The sequence below is a fragment of the Condylura cristata genome, unplaced genomic scaffold (genome assembly GCF_000260355.1).
Source record: "Condylura cristata isolate star-nosed mole 26May11 unplaced genomic scaffold, ConCri1.0 scaffold00014, whole genome shotgun sequence".
Lineage (NCBI taxonomy): Eukaryota > Metazoa > Chordata > Mammalia > Eulipotyphla > Talpidae > Condylura > Condylura cristata.
In genome coordinates, this window is record NW_004567115.1 from 52,255,719 (window position 1) to 52,261,188 (window position 5,470).

Consider the following 5,470-nt stretch of genomic DNA (forward strand, 5'->3'; position numbering starts at 1 on the left):
GGCCAAGCTGTGAAAACCTCCACTTTGGGGAGGGTAAACTGAGGAAAGCGAAGCAACTCCCCCACATATCCGCAGCGTCAGGGGTGGGGCTGACCGGCGACGGCTCCCGCGGCCTTCTTAGGCTCGCTGGCTGTTGTCCTACCTTCTGTATTTTAAGCATCTTATGTTTCAAACCAGTTTTGAAATTCCATGTAGAGCACAGCAAATTGTTTCCAAACTCCAGATTAAGCGGTTGGACTGGATATTCAGCAGTTGGTTTAACCCTGGCTTCGTTTTAACAAGCCTAAGTATCAGCTCGTGAAACGGTCAGAAAGTAACACAAAGTTTACTGGGAAAGCGTACAAGCCTTTGTTTTAAAATAAACCATGCTAACTTGTGTGCACCTGTAAAGTCGCCATGGCTTCACAAGAACAGCATTGGGCAACAAACCAGCAGAGGCACTGTAGCTTTAAAAAAACAGACGTTCATTCCTGCTTTTCTCACGGGTGAGTCAAACTGACTCAAATCGCTTTTATGTCCATTGCAAATCCCCTCCGTTACAGCGCCTGTAAAACTCACTTGCTGGGCGGATCAGTCCCTGGACAAGCTAGAGGGCAATTAAGCTCCGAGCACATCAAGCACCTCTATTTCCCGTCTTCCCTCTCCCCCTCTAATGGAGGCGACGCAGTCACCGCTAACCTGCTGCATTCCGAATTCCTCTTTGCGCCTGGAGCCGGCCCAGGCGCAAAGGGCACCTCTCGCGGCCGGGCCAGTGGCTGCCATCCGGGCACCGCTGAGAGCTCAGGAGCACTCCTCGGGATCACTCACTTACTTTTAAGGTTCTCGAGTGCATCTGCCTTTGAGTAAGGTGCTCTAGGCACACCTTGAGCTACTGAAACTGAAACAGCCCAAGATTTTGAAAACCGGAAGCCTGGGGGGAGCGCCCGCCCTGCCAGGCCAGGTGTCCCTGCCGGCCCGCCACACACCTGCTGGCTGCAGCGTCCGGGCCGGGCTGCAGCTCACCACCTCGGGCAGGAACGCCAGACCAGCCCGGCAGTGAACGGAAGTGCCCCGAGGTCTCTGAGATGCAAGCTGCGGCTCCCTGCTCGCGACTAAACCACCTCGGGAAAGACAAAGGAACAAGAAACGAGGCCGGACTCCGACCGCCTGTGGTGACTGCGTGGCAGGACGTCTGCAGGGCAGAGCCGCCGCCCGAGTGCCCGCTGATGGTCTCCAAACGGCCACCGAGAAAGCAGCTCAAGACCAAGCCCGTATCCCAGCGCCCTCCGCAGGAGACCCCGCGTCCAGGCAGAGAGGGCGGCCCCACTGGACATTTTTATTCTTCTCTCAATCTCCGTTTCTCCCCCTTATTTCTTCTTGAAGCAGACAGGGCTGGCTGCGGCGCTGCGCTGGCATTTACTCCACACCAAGCTTGCTGGGCGTGCCTCGCCAGCCCACGGCCCGGGGGTCCTCCTCGGGTCCTGTGCGGGTGGACCTGGTAGAGGGGAGGCCGCTGGGCCACACTCCCGAGCATCCTCATCCTGCTCGGCTGCGACAGCCGACTCGCTGGGAACTGTCGTCGGTGCTGGTCTGGAGACTCGGGGTCACGCTGAGATAGACTTCTTGGGCGAGTCCTTGGCATTCCGGCACGTACACCTTCGTGCAGGACTTACGCGCCCCAACAAAAAAGAGCTGTCTCTCCAGGGGCTACTCTTAATGCCACGACAGCTGTCGGACACCATTACTGGAAGCTCTTCTTTTTTTCAACCGGTCTGGGAGGCGGCGCTCCAGCACTCAGTGGCTCTGTTTGTCTTTTTAGCACCCCGAGAAAAAGAGCCACCCAGAGGCCTGTGGAACCAGATACTTTCATAACCTGCGGCACCTGAAAGGTCCGAGAAGGCAGTGTCCCGGTGCGCGCTGGCTCGCTGTGTCCTCACACGTCCTCTCTGCGTGCTACCACACGCCGTGGCCAGCCGCGGCCCCAAAGACGGCCACCCCGAGACGTGTCTCCCCCTCCTGGAGACAGAGGCGCCCTGGGCAGCGTGAGCCAGGGACGCGTCACCCCACGTGCGGGCTCCCAGGGCCGAGGGCGGCTGGGCTTCCCTTGGCCTTCTGCCCTCCCAGAGCCTGGCTTGGACCCTGCCGCCGGACGGAGCCAGTGTCCTGTCCACGGCCGCCCGGGGCCTCCCACCGACAGCCAGCCAACAGCCCGACCTGAGGGGCCCGGCCTTCTCGGGTGAGTCCAGCCCGTCGCCCCCAAGTCTTCCAGGGAGGCCCCGACAGCTGGGAGGACAGGCAGGCCACCGCTGGCCCAGGAACACGAGGTAACGAGTGGGTGTCGTGTGTGCAGCCACTAACCTTCTGAGGCAACCTGTTCTGCCGCCACGGGAAGTGGACAGCCCTCCCCGCGAGGGGCAGGGAGGCGCCGTGTGAGCGAGGCAAAGGCAGGCCGCAGTCAGGCTGCAGAGAAGCCTTCCAGCCACAGGATGTTGTGCCCAGTGTCTTCAGAGCGGCCCACATTTCCAAGTGAAGCGGCCTCCAGACTGAGACTCAAAGAGGAACAGCGCTGAACCTGCCAGGCTTCCACCCGCACTCAGGACAGCGCCTCCCCGGGGGCGGCCCTGTGTCGTTCTGACACAGCTAGAGCCTTCATGCCCCCCTGACAGCACGGCCACAGAGCCCACACCCCAGACAGGCCCGGGAAACAGCTCTTGGCCGGGGACATCGAACCGGCACCTTGCCAGCCCTCTCACAACCCTGATGCGACCTCCACAAACCCCCGGGACACAGAGGCAGGGATTCAGCCCGATCCGGCGCTCTCCAGCCCTCCTCACAAGGACACGCCCGCACGACGCCAGGCACCAGGCGGGCCTCACCTCCCTCACACGCACCCCACTTCCAGGGTCGGACGAAAACGTCTCTGAGACAGCCGAGCTCTCGCAAAAGCCGTCTGGCCACTTGGGCCCAGACTGGCTCACCCACCTCCTCGATCCTCACATTCACAGCTGCTCAGGATGGCGCCTCGCCCCAAAGACACAGGCCGAAGGTGCTCGCCTGCTTGCAGGGTCTGCTGGCATCCACTCCCGGCTTATTTGAGAAAATCGATTTTCCTGCACTTCCTAAGAATAACCAAGCAATCTCTTCCTTCTTCCTCAAATTCACTTCCGCCGCAGCTTCAGGCCCCTCTGTTCAGGCCGTGATGCAAGTCCAGCGATGGACTGTTCAGCCCCAACCCGGCGGAGCTCCTTTCTCGAAGACCCTAAAATCCCCTGCAGAGCCGCAGCGAACTTCCCGAAACAGTAACATACCCAGACCAGGCTGTCCAGATTCCAGCTCCCACGGGAGGAGCCGCTGGGGCCGCGGGAATGCCTTCCGGAAGGGGCGCCCCGAAAAGGGACAGTAGGAGCCCACCGGCAGAAGGAGCAGCCACCAAGCCCAGGAGACACCTAGAAATGACCCTCCGCCCTCCCCTGTTTGCACGCCCCCACCAGGCTGCCTCCACCCAGGCTTCGTCCGCTGCTTCAGCCTGGCCCAAGCTCCTCTGTGTCTCACACACCGCTGGCCAGCAGCCCAGCGAGGGCTGCGGACCCGGTAAGCCGCACCCCACCCAGCCCCCGCCAGCCACAGCCAGACCGTTTCTTGACTTACCGGGCATCTCCTTTGGACAGATTAGTATTTACAGGACTGAGAATAACCTTGTTCGCATCTACATCCACCACGCACTTGGTGTGCAAGTCAATCTCTGCAGATTAAAAAAAAAAAAAGTTATTTTTTTAATTTATTTCAGAAAAAGTATTTGACAAAAATCTGATACTTTGAGAACATTCCACAAACCAGGACCAGAGGGGGCAAGGGACACCCTAGAACCTGATCAAGGGCATCGTGTCCGGCTGTGACGGACAGAGCAGCTTCCCGCCACATCAGGCAGCAGACGATGGCTCCTGTTGCAGCGTCTGCCCACACTCCCTGCGGGCCCAGTCAGGGACACTGACAAGAATGCAAGTGAAAAGCATCTAGACTGGCAAGAAGGAGTAAAAGTACTTGCAGATGATGAGATGCCGCATATTAAAAAATCCTCAGGAACTCACTAAAACCTGCCGGGACACATGAGTGCTGCAAATTGTAGGTCACAAGAGTGATACACAAATATCAGGTGTGTTTCTACATACCAGAAATGAAAAATGCAAAATAAAATTATGAAAATCTCATCTAAAAGATGTAGGTACTTACACGTAAACATAAAAGAAATGCAAGGTTTACACACTGAAAATGTCAAAACATCATCAAAACAAATTAAAGGCTGAAATAAAGGAAGACATTCCAGGTGTGTGAGTGGAAAGGCTGACATCTGTGAAGGTGACAATACTTTCCAAACTGGTCTACACGATTCTGAACAATCCCTGTCAAAATCCCAACTGCTGGTACTTTTTTTTTTTTTTTAACAAAACTTAACAAGCTGATTCCACACTTTATGTAGAGGTCCAGAATAGTCAAAATAATTTTAAAAATAAGAACAAAGTAGAAGGAATCACCGATACACCTCAACTTCAAATGTAATACAAAGTGACAGGAGTGAGGAAGGTGTGGCATTACTAGTGAATGGACATACAGAGCACGAGAATACAGTCCAGATATAAACTGTCACACCCATGGGCAACTGATTTCAACAAAGGTGCCAGAACAATGTAATAAGGAAAGCACAGTCTTTTCAGCAAATGGTGGCAGGACAGCTGGCTATCAAAGGAAGAAAAACATGCTGGACCACTTCCTAATGTCATATGCAAAATCAACTCCAGTAGATGACAGACATGAAAGTGTAAGCGCTAACACAATAAAACTCACAAAGGAAAACATAAGGGTATCTCCACATAACCTTGGGTTAGGTAACAGCTTCTTAGACATCAAAGGCACAAGAAACAAAGGAAAAAGAAATTAGGCTTCATCAAAATGAAAACGTGTGTGTGTCATAAGACACCATCAAGGGGACAAAGGTAACCCACAGCCCTGAGGAGCTGCAGTGAGTCGTATATCTCCTGAGGGCCTTGCACCAGAAAATGCAAAAACTCCTACAACCCCACCAAAAAAGGGCAAAGGAGCTAAGTAGACATCTCTCCAGAAAGGTACACAAATGACAGATAAAACACGAGGATGCTGAAAACCATTAGGCAGCAGAGAAATTCAAAGCAAAACCACAATGAGATATCACTTCACACCCACTGAATGACTAAAACCAGCAAGACCTAACAACACATGTCAGCAAGGATGTGGAAGAATATAAACCCTCCCGCACTGCGGGGGGCGGGGGGTGGGGTGGACGCAAATGACGCCGCCCCTTTGCAAAGTGCATCAGGCAGTCCTCGCACAGGCCGCGCCAGGGCCAGCATGGGGCCCAGCAGCGCCCACCTAGATGCAGACCCAGAGAGACGGCAGCCGCCGTCCACACAGAAGCCGTGCGTGAGTGTTCACAGCATCACGGCCGGGGATTCGTGAT